General features: G+C 43.8%; 1 long non-coding RNA gene across 1 annotated transcript in view; it reads right to left on the bottom strand.

The window, feature by feature from the left end:
- The window catches only part of LOC117184234 (uncharacterized), an 85,555-nt gene that overhangs the window by 59,661 nt on the left and 12,536 nt on the right, over positions 1–13,358 (bottom strand). Inside the window, exon 2 of the long non-coding RNA XR_004469518.1 lies at positions 4,656–4,695. This is a non-coding gene — a long non-coding RNA (uncharacterized lncRNA). The remainder of the gene's footprint in view (positions 1–4,655; positions 4,696–13,358) is intronic.

The raw sequence follows: 13,358 nt of genomic DNA, 5'->3' as shown, positions 1-13,358 counted from the left end.
TATCCCATAGATCACCTTGAATTGTGTTTACAGGGAAACAGACAACCAGGAAGAACGAGTACTACTGACATTTCCCATGACATGTCTTTTGTGTTTACTCCTTTGGCCTGCGAAGTGCTTGATGTCAATGGGGTTTTCATCGCCTGGGACCTGGGAGCCGTACTACTTCAAAGCAATCGAAGATACGAGTACAATGCATTGTCAAGGCTGTGGATATTTTTAAGCCACTGGGTAAACAGAAATACTTGCCCAAAGATAAACAAAATACTACCTCTAAGTAAACAACACTCTTCCTCGGGGGTACATTATCGTAGCAAACGGTACGGATCGACCCGTACGACCCGTCCTTTGGGACCTGTTTTGTTGAGGAAGTTAAACATAAGTTGCTGTTTATATAGCAGCAGCAGCAGCAGCTCCGCTCCAGAGGCCATGAGGTCGATCCCGCGGGGCATTAATCAGAGCACTTGCATGCCCCATCCACCATCCCCCATCCACCGTCCACCGTACCCCGAGCATCTCTGCATTCAATGGATTTCAATGGATCAATGACCGTTCATTTGACATCTGCTTTAATTCCACGCCAATTTCCATTTTCCATTTCCATTTCCTCCAATTGAAAGCAAAAATCGACGAATAACATGATTACATTCCAGACCGCAAATCGATGGGTCGCCTGTCGGGGCGGGGGGCGTTTGGCGGGCAGTGCTTTTTGGGGTAACATTTAAATCAAATATAACCTATAATAAAAATAAAAACAATAAAAAATTTTCAGCGCAAATACTTTGCCAGTCTTTTAATTGACACTTTCGATTGTTTGGCAGCCCCCCATTCGCACTCGTTCCTCCAAATGAATGACTGAATGGATGGATGACTGAATGAATGGATAAATGCCTGACGCACTGACTGACAGCCCTTCCATCGTCCCCATCCCCAGCCCCATCCCCATCCCCAGCCCCACCTGTCAAGCATTTCGCAGTGAAAATTAGTTGAAAGCTCTCTCAATGGATTGAGGGAAAATGCGTGCAAATTTCGTACCCCGCATTCCGTCTGTCGACCGGGTCCGTCTGTCAACTCTGTCATAGTTTGGCTACGAGTGTTAAGCGATTTTATTTGATTTTATTTCGCCCCCTTATTTACTTTTTCATTGCACTTTTCATGGCTTTCATGGGCCCCACCGTTTTGCTGTTCACTTTGCAGGCTTTCGGTTGTCGGTTGTCGGCTTTCAATTTGTAACACTCGTCGTCGTTTGTCGTCGCACCACTGTCCCACTGAATGACTTTATTTATCGCATTATTCGAAAAAACATTTGCCAAAAAAGGGTTTGACCCGCCACTGCCCCTTAGCCCCTTTGCCTTTTGGGCGTGTGTGTGTTTGGGACATTTAATGGAACCTTTTGGCTGTCATCCGTCCATGGGATGGGCCCTCTGCCTGTCATATGTCCTCCCTTCTCCGGAGGGCGTGAAGCGTTGCTAAAAACGCGTGAAATAATTATAGATAAAAATTAACAAAATTGTTAGCGAAATTCCCCAAAGGCCTGCCAAAAGAAGCGCATCGAATGGGTTAAAGGGTGTCCCAGGGCAATTGATTTCAAGGGTTATTACGGTGTTAAAAGAGACATTTGTTGGGTAATACATTAACTGACGGGCCTTTGATGGCAGTCTTTCTATGGTTACGGTCTCTCTCTGGAGACTCCGATTAACAATGCAGTGAAAATATAACAGATTTCTTGTAATTTATGCATAAATAAACCTTTTACTACCGAGAAAATAATCCTGAACTGATGTTTTCACCTTTAAAGGGAAAATAGAAGGGTATATTTTTTGATTTTTCAGAGGAACCAGAACAGATTTTATTGGTTACAAAAAGAACAAAAGTTACACTGGGCGATAGAAGAGACACCTCTAAAATTCCTCTTTAATCCTTAATGAAAATGAAAAAATTCCCTAACCCTATCCCCATAGCTAATATCTTTTGCCTAACAATCTTATAAGGGAATAAACTAAGTTCTAAAGAATCATTGATTCCCCAAAATAAATTATGGAAAAGGTTAAGGATCTCCAAGCACTAGATCTTAAAAAAATATTCTTTTAAAATTCATGCCCGAAATAAGCCTTTGAATAGAGCTAAAGTCTTTAATCAAGAACTCTTTAATCCAGCTTTACTTTTGCCAAACCAAAGACCCAATAGACCATAAGAAAATCTCCTTTAAATGTGTGTGTGCAAATGCAACATGCAACATGCAACATACAGCAACCTCTAATCTGCAAAGAGTAAAAACCAAACCAACTGCAAAATGTATCTAAATAAATGCATGTTGAGGGTGTCCACTGTCCAGTGTCCACTGTCCAGTGTCCACTGTCCAGTGTCCACTGTCCAGTGTCCACTGTCCAGTGTCCATTGGCCTTCTGGGCAATGATTTTTGCACATTTAGCAGAGTTGTAAAACTAAATAATGGATTAGTAAAAACCCCAAAGACTGCAATGAAAATATTAACACTGAACAAAGGATTCACAGAGCAATGCAAGGACTCTCGGGGGGAGCAGAAGAGACGGAGGCGGTGGAGGTGGAGGTGGAGGAGGGGCAGCAGCAATTAACACACTCGAATCGTAGAGTTATGCAAGCAGCACGCAGCACTTTGATAGTTAGATAAACAAACACACACATACACACTCCTTAGACAGGATATAGACAAAGGAAGCCGGCAAGGACGTGCCCCAGGAAGGAGCTCAGGCAGCTGATAAGCTCTCCAGATAGAGCCCCAACCTCTCTGTGTACGGCAGAATGCAATTCAATGCCGATGGAAATGCAAGGTAACATGCAAATTGACAGACAGGACGTTTGTCAGGACATAAGCAAACACAAACATGAAGGAAAAACTGGCTGCAGAAGTCGAAGCGATGGATACCCTATACGGATGTCGACTCTTTGATGGTAGGTATGGGATTTGGGGATAGAATTCTGATAGAAGTTGAAAAACTATGAAGTGTAAGAACCTTTAGAAACAGATAGAGGCATTCCTATAAAATTACTGATAGTTCCTATAGTAACCCTATGATAATTCGGATCAGATCCTCAAGGTTTCGACTTCTAAGACTTTGTATAACATTTAGATGGACCTATTGAAACCTCTTCAGACACAATTAGGTTATTCATATAGAAATATTGATAGTTTTTAAAGTAACTCTATGATATAGTGTTCACATGGACACGGTTTCGACTCATAAGACTTCGTATAACATTTAGATGTATCTGTTGAAAGCTACAGTCAGATATCTTTCGATGCAAATGTTCCTTAAGACATAAAACCAGGCTATCGGATCTACCAGAATCTATTCCTCTGACCCCTCTCTTGATGCTAATCAGGACTCTATAACCTTTGGCGACAAAGAATACCTACAAATCGTAATACCCTCTCTTCAAAGAGTACCAACAAAAGGGAGACAGACACAGAGGTTGCCAGCGAGCGGAGGAAATAGTCAACACATGAATTGCATTAGTTGCAGTGGCCAACAGACGAAAGGACAGACAGACACAACGACAGACACAGAGACACAGCCACACAAAGACAGACAGACAGACAGACAGACCGACCGACAGACAGCCGTACAAACTTGACATTTTACTTTGTTTTTAGGCGGTTCCGAATCGGAATTGTTTTTTGGTGAGGAAACAGGAGGGGAGAGGAGACAACTTTCCTATGCAAATATAGAGAGTGGAGAGCAGAGTGGAGAGCAGAGTGTAGAGTGTAGAGTGCAGAGAGCATCCTCTCCCCGGGGCCCATTGTCCTGTGTGGCGATGACTGAAACGATAAACTGTCAAATTGCTTCAATTTAACGCTTCATAGAAGACCCGTATACACCCCTCGGGCGCATGTCTGAAGGATGGTAGTGGAACTTTTTCCAGAACGCCGAAAACAGAGATCTCCCAATAGAGATGATTCCTGGCCCAAGTTGACAGGCTCTCTCCTCAATGATTATGCGGTGTTTTTCTTTTCCCGTCTGTTTTTGTTTTGTTTTTACCTTCAGGTAACCCTCTCCCTACGGCACCCATTGTGCCCATTTGTTCCATTGTTATGTCGGGCAAATGCAGTCGCTAGTTGATCCTTTAGAAAAGTCAAAAAGGGTTTTTCGGATTTGTTGTCGCTTTTGTTTCCGGAAGGTGCATTGGTTGTCAAAAATTGGGCCCGGAATCCGTTCGCCGTTCCGGGGTTCGTGCTGCTGTCCGGGGCTCAACAATTCCATTTGTCTGCCTGACGTTTGTAATTATGAAATGCGACCCCGAAAGGAAAACCTATCCAGCGATCTGAGCTATTTAAGCGATTTGCTTTATCCGAAATCACAAGCAGAAAAGCAAACAAAAAATTTGCCAAAAATTATAACCCCTGAGAGGAAGTATTTTTGGGGGAGAATTTTATAGTGAAAGGGGAGTCGAATGGGTGATACTGTGTAGCGTTTAGAGGACTCTTAGAACTGAAGGAAATAATTGGATTGATTTTTAGGGGATTCTTTGAAGGCTTAAGATGGAATAGGAGGCTGAAAAGCTCTGAAAATGATCAGAAAATATTCAAAACTTTATGAGAATGAGATATAATGGAAGTATTTTGTATATAAATATTAGAAAAGATTTCTATAAAGGTATGTACATATATTACTTACCAAGGGCCTTTTTTTTACAGATTTGTATGATAGATAATTTCTAAAAATATAAAGAAATAGATTAAAAGAGATTCTACCACATGTGCTCAGGAATTCTTCTAAAAAATTAATGTTAGATGATAAAATATAGTTTAAAATATATCTATGGATGAAAAAGCTACACAGGGGAGACTCCTTTACACTCAAAAGGTCCACCAATGAGAGATTGGGAGTAAAAAATATCTTCTTTAAAGAAAACTCTTCATGAAAGGGATCTACCCCCTTTCTTTGGTATATATCATTACCAAAACTGGAATAAAACTCATCCTATCCGAATAGAAACCTCTCTCCATATTCTATATACATATATAGCGTCCCCAAAACTCCACACTTTCCATCAATTCCAGCCCTCCACGCAGCCAGGTAATGGGTATCCCAAGCAAGGCACAGGCACAGGTCGCACATGTCGTTGACTGTCGTCGTCTGGCGGCTGTCTGTCTCTCGGTCTGGAAAATCTGCTACTCTGTTACCATTCGCTACCATTTTTGCAGCTTGCCGAAAAATTCATTCATTCATTCATTTCGTTACGTTTATCCCTTTTATGGGTTGTTTGGGGATTTTCATTATTACAATGACATCGTAGTCGTCCTCGTCAGTAGTCGCCGTCGCATTTCGCAGATTCGGATGTACGGCAGGGCCAGGGCAGGGCCAGGGCAGGGCCAGGGCAGGGCATTGTGCGAACGAACCGTTCTCCCAGCTACTTTTCCCTTGTCCATGTTTATTTATAACTTGCAATTGTAATTAGGATTACTTTTTACTTATTTGCACAGTTGTTGGAGTGCCTTCTTCTACGACCAAAGGACAAGGAATGCGCCGCCGTGCGGCATAAAAAACATATTTCTGCATTTTTACGTCGCAGGCTTTCTTCTTTCCTCCCGAAACGGCCCTGCCGGGTATTAAAGTATTTGTCCAGACGGCTTAGTGAGGAGTAATAGTAACAGTCCTCCCCGCCCAGGACTACAGGGCTATGGAGGAGTCCTGGATCTAGCTAATAGGATGCTTATGATGATACTTTGATAATGGCACAACAGAACAGAACCAGCTGATGTTGTGGATTTGCGCCAGAAGGAAAAGACTTCACAGAATGACAGAAGGCAAAGAGATTGAAAAAGGGATGGGGGAAAAGAAATGAGATTGCAAAGGGAGGAGGAGTTGAGGTATTATTTGTATGGGAAATATATGATTTATACTCTTTACTCTCTTTATATTGATTTTCATGTATTTTGCTGGAAAAATGAAACTGAAATATAAAATATATGCCAAGAAAAGTGATAGTTTTCTTTACTGTGAAGCTATAGTCGTCGAATTCAAGGTCGAAATATCCATTAATGGATTGAAACTGATCTTTAGAAGAGTCAAACTGTTCTATCTACTATTCAGAAATATAAATCAAATGTTTTTCGGTGGAAAAAATCGAAAGATAGGACGATATTCATGGTCGGACAATAGTTGATCGTAAAAGGAAGTCAGGAATTGCCTAAGGGAGTGTTATTTATGGAAACAAGTCTTATTGAATCTCTTATGATAAGATACAGGGTTATTCCCAATATAAAATCTTGAAATTTGGACCACATAAAGTCCCATTACCATTCCATATGTCCCTTAAACGGTTGTTCCTTCGTAAGATTCATCTCTGAGAGTAATTCCTGTCGCTTTATCTTGAAGAAAGTACCCTATATGCAGTAACTCTCTCCCTTTCGACTACACCAACATCTAATTGCTCAACCATGGCCTGGACTCTACTCTAGAATTTCCCTCCCCTTTCGGTGGATGTTCCACTAATTCTCTCCCTGATTCCGCGTTAATTTTCTGCCCACTCATTTGACTATGCCGTTCGTGACTTTTCTGTGGGATTCGTTGTCCCCAAAAACCAAAATGCCAATCACAGTCCGTCAGAAACGGGTATTTGCCAAAAGAAACGACGTCCAAAAGGAAAAGTCATTTGGGTAATAAATAATTAGAAGCCATTGTTGGCAGGCGAGGCACGAAGATGGTTTTTCGGTGAGGAGGAGGAGGAGGAGGAGGAGGTGGAGAGGCAAAGCCAAATGCGCTAATCATGCGCTTAACCCAAGAATTTATCACACATACCATCCACACACAGAGAACAGAGAGAAAGAGAAAGAGAGAGAGAGAGAGAGAGAGAGAGAGAGAGAGAAATTTCAATTACTTAGAACAGCGATCCACTGGGAAAACTGCGCCAAATCCTAAAAAATGATGGCAAATAGTGTGCGCTGCGTAGTGCCTCTTCGTGCGTGCTCAAAAACCGATCAGTGTGATTAATGAAGAGCGAAGAGGCGCTGCGCAACCCCTTAAAAAACTCGAGAGAAATGGAGAAAGCCATGCCCCCGTGTGGCAGGCAGGCAGGCAGGAAGGCAGGGAGTCATTCCGGGGAATGGGTGGAAATTAGTATGAGAAATTAACAAGTGCCAGCCATTGGTCATGTCGGCTTAGCGCGAAACAGAACAGAGATTCTCCCCCAGAGAGGCACACACCCGTATACCGTACACCGTACACCGTATCCCGGGGGCGCAGGCCACACGGCCGCACGGCTAATGTGTGTGTGGCGGCTATAATCCCCCCTAGTTTTTTTTCGGAGTTTTTTGAAGTTGGGATCTCAGTTACAGGATTAGCATTGGAACAACAGTAAAGTTCACAAAACGGAAGTGGTTTCTGGGTGACCTTCCACGGGGAAGAAGGACAGAAGGACGACCGATGTCCTTTGCATTGACATTCACTTTTTTACAAGGTTCTTTTTTTCCGGTTTTGGTTTTCACTTGCCAAATGTTTATCCTTCCTTCCGCAGCCCTTCGATGTTTGCTCTCCATTTGCAGTTGTCATTTGTTGTTTTTCCCGTGACGTTGCATCGATGAAAAGTTGCTCGGGGTTTTCCTCCGCTGCCCAAAATTTGATTCAATCCATTATTTGTGTTCCCCCTCTCTCTAACCGTATTGCCTTTTGCATTTAATCGCTTATAAATAAAATTCTTCCTTTTTTTCACATTCACATTTCGCTTTCCATTTCCATTTGGGTTTTCCCATTGTTTTCCCTCTCTTCCCTGAGTGTTTTTATTTTCACTGTTTGGTTCTTCACGCGCCCCGGACAGAACATCCCCTCCGCGACGACTCGCGGGAGGGGGAAAGCCCATAGTCCCATAGAGTCCCAGGTGAATTTGTTTGATATATTGCGCAGTTATTGCACACAGGAAAATTCTTATTGTAGATCCCATATTCCCCCTCCCCCTCCCCCTCCTCGGAAGCCATGGGTCTCTGGGAATGCATCATGTGTGCGTCGTATGTTGAAATTCCATGCGCTATTCCGCGTATTTGTTGTTGCAATTTGCTAAATTAATGTAATGCAATTTAATGGGGTGGCAGTGTCTGTAGAGGGTAGAAAGCATTATAGTTAGAAGTAATGGTTGCCTTATGAGTGCCCAATAAGTAGGGGAATATCAATTAAGAGGCCATCACTAGCCGCAGGTGTCATCTCTAGATTTGCACAGCAAAAACATAGCATATCGCAAGACCAACGGCCACGCAAAGACACGAACAGACACGCTTCTATACAAGAGAGAGAAGTCGAGAAGAGGCAGTCGGCAGAGGATCGGCAGAGGTCCGAACAGCAGAAGCAACAGCAAAGCCCGTAAATCGGGCAGAACCAAAGCACAGCCGAGCCAGAAAATGCATTCAAGCCGACGGAAGATCGGCCAGCGCTGCAGCGAATCAAACAGAGAAACGTAGACAATACAAATCCCGAAGAAGCAGCGAAGCTCCGCCGGCAGAGGCAGGCAACCGAAGCGCTGAGAGCCAAGCAGAGAGGAAGCAGCAGTCCACGAAGATCGGGCAGAACCCTACGAGGCGGCAGCGACAGCGACGTCAGCACCCGAAGTACTACTGTGCGGAATCTCGGTACGCTACGTTTCTCTCAGGGTCTATCAGGGTTCTCTTTGCTTTTTGTCTACATTGCACACCCTATAGAACCCTCATATTTGGAGCTCTTTCAGTCACAATTTCCGCGCTAAACTTTTCAACCCTCGAATATCCAATTTCAAAGTTTACTTCATTAGCAATCAATGATATTCATTCTTCATATATACAGTTGCCCCTACTGTTCTTCTCATTATGAACCGCACTTATGGCCTCCAGCTGACTGACTCAATCAATCGATTGCCACTGACCACTCTCTTAGATATCAGAGGGGGTTGGGCTCTCGAGTATAACATATGTCGCCAAAAACACACACAAAATAAACTTGTACGTGTATTATTTATATATACTTCGCAGGATGCCCTGCCCCCTGCCCAACGAGTTTTTGGCCAAAACAAATAAACGTAGAAGCCAGCAAATTATGGCGAAATATCAAACACCCTCACGGACGACATCCATTGGAGTGATGGATCGGACGAACGGTTTCGGTTCGTGTTCCGTTTGATTCTGTGGCAACAATTAAGTTTCCACATGAGTGGCATTTAATGTGCAACTGATTTTCAACATCTGTTTTCATTTTGTCGATGCCCAAAAGGGCACTGAAAAGGAAATGATACAGACGACGGGCTTCGGGCTTCGGGCACGGCGTCCTTCTATATTTGGAATTGAAAAAGTGTCAGAAAACATAATTTTGATAGGTCTGAAGATCTGAGCAGAGGCTCCAGGAGCACGTGTGCTGCTGGCTGCCTCTTTAACGGGGCACTTGCCACTTGCTTTGGCCCTACCCTTCCCCAGCCTTCCCCAGCCTTGCCCTGCATTTCTTTCCCTTCTTTACAGTGGCGTTAATTAGCCGCCGCCACTTGATGTCTGGGCCGCGTACACAGCTGCTGCTGCTACCGCCACCAGGGGTTGGCCTTGCCACCGAGTAGGGAATCATAAAAATTCCCCATCTCAAATCGTCTACATAACAAGATGGAAATTAAAGAGCAGAAGGGATTGCCATGCAACACACCTTTGGTTAGCGCAGGGAGAGGGGGGCAGAGGGTGACCTTATAGAGGCGGTTGGTGGTTAGAGCATTGCATAGTCCATACCCTTTAGTTGACTTTTCCTTTGCTTTCTTCAAAATCATTTATGAGGCCCGTTTCCAGCTGTCTTCTTTCAATGGAAAACCCTACGACCACAGAGAGATCTGGTCAGGGCTAATCCTTGAAGCATGTCAGACACTTCCACATCCACATCCACAAAAGTGTCGTCTCGTATAGTTTCTCCAAGGGGGGAAACGGACACAGACATAGTCGGGCCGGAGACGGAGACGACTCCGGGAGAAGGCGTTGTCGTTGTCGTTGTCGGCGACAAGTCGCCAAAACACTTTGGTTCCTCATTAAAATTCATCCACGCAGATTATTAACATTTGCATCTAATTTGCATTTGTAAGATACATGGCCGACAATTATGTGGCTATGCCTCCGAAGGGGGTGGGCCTGCACCAGTAGGGGTGTGTGTGGACCTAGGGGTTAAGGGTCCAAGTCGAAGGGGAGGGAAAGGGAGGTCTCTCTCCAATCTTGAACTTATTTATGCATACGTTTCCCACTGGCAAAATGTCGCCAAGAACCGCACACACACACACACACACACACACCCGCCGAACCGAGCCAAACCGAGACCCGTCCCGACCCGACACACATTAGCAGTAGTTGCATAAATTATGCAGAAAGTAGGGTGGCCCGGGGGGCGGGGGCGGGGCAGGTTCAACGAGGTTAAGTGTAATTAAATTATCAAATTATTGCCAAGTCTTAGGTTGCAGTTTATAATCCAGCCAAAGCCATCTCCATAGCCATATCCTTAGCCATCTTCCATGTCACTCTGTTTGGGCCATAAACAAGAATTAGGCAAAGTTTCAATTAGTTCGGGGCGTTAAGCGCCCTCCTCCTCCTCCCCTCTCGGCCTCACCAAGCACCAATCGAACTACAACTTTAATCAACGAGGCCGACCAAAGTTCCATGCTTAAGTTGAGAGCTTAGCCACAGGTTTAACCAATACTTGAGGTCCAACGCCTTAATTCCCCTCGAGAGACGCCCACTCGAAACATTTAATAATAAACTGCATAACTTTCCGGTTGGTGGGTGGGTTGGTTGGGAGGGGGGGTGGTTATAACTGAATTATTGATACAACAATTAAGTTGAGAAATTATTAGAAAGATAACTCTTGCGGCTTGACAAACTTGTGGCCAAGGATATGCACTGCAGATGATGTATCTTCGATTAAGTAGATTGCCAATTCTTATGGGGAATGCCATCGAGAAGTCAATTAGATTGTGGTCGAAGCGAGGTCATTTGTGATTTTGTGTGCAGAGGCTTTTGTCTACATAGTTCCTTCATAATCCCATTAACGCCTTTCATTACCTGCCCAGGGAAGCCCGAAAAAAAGAGTTCTCCCCCCCCCCCTTACCGTTCAATTTGCAAATTGTTGCTCTCCTCCGCCTCTACTGGCAAGTATTTTAAAACCATTTATTCCAAAAAAATGATTTTAAAACCCCAAACACGTAAGACAGTCAGCAGGCGGCAGGCGGCAGGCGGCAGATCGAATCGAACCTTTAACCGACAACAACAACAGCAGCAGAACCCACCTGAGCGCCATAAAAAATTCATTTGACTTGAAAAACTTTTGCCAGAGACAAGAAGTACCCAAAAAAAAAAACAGAACATGAGACGGTGTTGGTGGTAGGGAGGTCGGGGTCCGAGTGAAGAGAGCGGTCGAAATTGATATTAAGTCAGGTGGCGCGTGTCCATTACACGCATTGCAGCCAGAAAGGGAAAGGGAGGATAGAGAGAGAGAGAGGGAGATGGCGTGAGGGATGGTAGCCGGCTATGCGATAGGCATATCCGATAGGAGATCTTTAGGGATTCTTTAAGTGCCTGAAAGGAGGAGAAGGAGGAGGAGGCTCTCGAATTGGAATAAAAGACTTCTTAAAACGAAGGAAAATGTGCTCAAAAATGGAGTTGGGAATGGGAGCTCAAAGCAGGGCAGTCGATAGTATTTAAAGATGGTGAGTGATAGAAAATATGTGCCTAAGAAGAGGCGAAATGTGTGTATTATTGGAAAGACGCTCAAAGATCACAAGATACACATGTTATGCGGCAGCGCACCTCGGTTGCTTTTCGGTTTCTGCTCGTCTTAAACCTGAATTCTTTTGAAGTGCTCTCACGATCCCATTCCCATCACCAATCATCGCAAGACAAACACTCGTACTCCAGGGCCTAAACTGACAGTTTTGAGGCACGCTTCCTCCGCTCCCGGTGTGCCTTGCATATAAACAAATCAAATCATTCAACTGAATTTGCTTAGACCGCCCGAAAATCGAGGCCAAGCGGCGCGGAAATTGTGGTCGCTGCCCGGCTTCCCATTGTCTATGGACCGAAAGGGACCCGCACACACACACAGAGCGAGAGCGAGAGAGAGGGAGAGTGAGGAAGCCGGAAGCGCGACGATGGTTGCTGCTGGCCTAAAAGTGCCTCCCTCCTTCCTGCTCCTTCCTGCTCCTTCCTGCACTGCATCCTGGCATTGCCGGCGTTTTGTCAAAAGCAGCACGTGAACTATTAAAATCACTTAAGTCCGATTCATGTCACGTTCAACGGTTCAGGCGAACCGAAAACTTACAACCGATTGATATATGCGATGTTCTATCCTTAAACATGCTACCGCTAGTGTGTGTGTGTGTGTGTGTGTGTGTTTTGGGTTGAAGATAAATGAACTCGACCCACAAATGGTGGGTCGTTTTGGTCCAAAAAGTTCAATAAAGTCGAGGGCTTGAAGGCGAAATTTACATAAAATGGACTGCTATTTTTTTTTCCTCCTCTCGGAGCCTCAAACTTTTCCGATGATGTGCTTTTTGTGGGTCAAGGTTTTTCTGGGGGCGACGTCAATGTTTGAATAATTGTCGGGGCAATTAATATTCACAAGAAAATTTCCACATTAATTGAGTTTTCACAATTTATTCGAGAGAATTTTCTCGAATTTATTTTGCATTTTCAATGTTAATCTGATTTTTGGGCACACGAAAATGATAAAATACAATCAAATTGATGGCAGACGAAAGCCCAAAAATAGTTGGAAAAAGGAAATGCATTTAATATGGAATAGATTGACCCCCAAAAACGGGGTAGAACTGTCCAAAAATTGGTCAAAAATATTGCCCATTTCAATGTATATTTTGCACTTTTGTGTTGACTTAAACCCATCTAAATGTATGTATTTATCTTAAATAATATTGCACTATTTGGAACACACATTTGAACGCTTTTGCTGTAATTGAAAATTGTGCAAATCTGCATAAAGGCCAACTGCAAATGGCCAAAAGCAAATGGGGCAGTCAGTGCAAATCACAAAATGAAATAAATGTTGATCAAAAGCTGATTATTTGCCACATCACATGGTGGATGGCAATTTGTTGACCCAATTTATGTTTTTCCATAGAAATCGTTCAATTTTTGATTAATTTTACAATTATTTAAGCATTTAACGCAATTGTTTTTATCTCTGGCCATCTTTCGGGCAGGGAAAAGTGCACTACACAAGATATGCCCCACATCTCTCTTGGTTCTCTCTGATTAATTACAGACGTATAAATAATTCCAGTCCTCTCTCTCCCTCTCTCTGTCTGTCTTTGTGGCGCGTGTGGCATGTGGCTGCGATAAAAATACTTAGCACTCGGCTCTGCCACACAATTCATTTTTGTCTTTG

Source organism: Drosophila pseudoobscura, chromosome 4 (assembly GCF_009870125.1).
Source record: "Drosophila pseudoobscura strain MV-25-SWS-2005 chromosome 4, UCI_Dpse_MV25, whole genome shotgun sequence".
In the NCBI taxonomy this organism is placed as follows: Eukaryota; Metazoa; Arthropoda; class Insecta; order Diptera; family Drosophilidae; genus Drosophila; species Drosophila pseudoobscura.
This window is presented reverse-complemented; position numbering and strand designations above follow the sequence as displayed.